This window comes from Octopus bimaculoides, chromosome 4 (genome assembly GCF_001194135.2).
Source record: "Octopus bimaculoides isolate UCB-OBI-ISO-001 chromosome 4, ASM119413v2, whole genome shotgun sequence".
NCBI classification, from domain to species: domain Eukaryota; kingdom Metazoa; phylum Mollusca; class Cephalopoda; order Octopoda; family Octopodidae; genus Octopus; species Octopus bimaculoides.
In genome coordinates, this window is record NC_068984.1 from 83,465,664 (window position 1) to 83,466,584 (window position 921).

A 921-nucleotide genomic window follows, 5' to 3' on the forward strand; every position below is an offset into this window, starting at 1 on the left:
ACACACACACACACACACACACACACACACACACACAGAGGCACGCACATTCACATGCATGGATATGTAAGTACATCATATATAAGTGTGTGCATGTGTATATATGTGTATATATATATTTATAGATACATATACATATATATATATATATATATATGTATACATATATATGTAAGTGTGTATATATATATATATACTTATAAATATATATGCCTACATGCATACATGTGTATTGTATGTGTGTATATATATATATATATATATATATGCATGGATACATATGTATTTTATATGTGTGTGTATGTATATATATATATATATATATATAAGCATACGAGGGTGGGATTGTAAAGTTTCTCGCATGCCTCGAAAGACCTGACTGGAGGCCCAACCTTCCGAGTTCTTTTACAGGGCTTAGGAAAACAGAAGGACCGCTGTAATAGGTGTGTGAATCTGAGAGGGGAATATTTTGAATAGAATTGCAATTAACTGATTCTCCTATATTTTTTTTACCAAAAGCCAGAAAATCTTCAGCACCCCCCTCGTGTATAAATATATATATATATATATATATATGTATATGTATGTATGTATGTATGTATGTATGTATGCATATGTATATATGTATGTATGTATGTATGTATGTGTGTGTATGTTTCGTGTATATGTATATATATTCACATGTGAGTATATATATATTTATATTTATATATCACACATGTACACACACACACACACAGCCACACACACACACACACACACACACACACACACACACTTACGCATACATATAACACGGAAAGAGAGAGAGAAAACGAAAGAGAGAATATTCCTTAACGTAACTAAGAGAGGGGAGAATCGTCTTTTGCTAAATTTAGCCGAACATAGAATACTATCAGACAAGAGAAACGTGATAATGTT

The 921-nt window shown here is 31.4% G+C and overlaps 1 protein-coding gene across 1 annotated transcript in view; it reads right to left on the bottom strand.

The window, feature by feature from the left end:
• Positions 1 to 921, bottom strand: part of LOC106875130 (transmembrane protein 47) — a 270,412-nt gene that overhangs the window by 268,129 nt on the left and 1,362 nt on the right. The window lies entirely within an intron of this gene.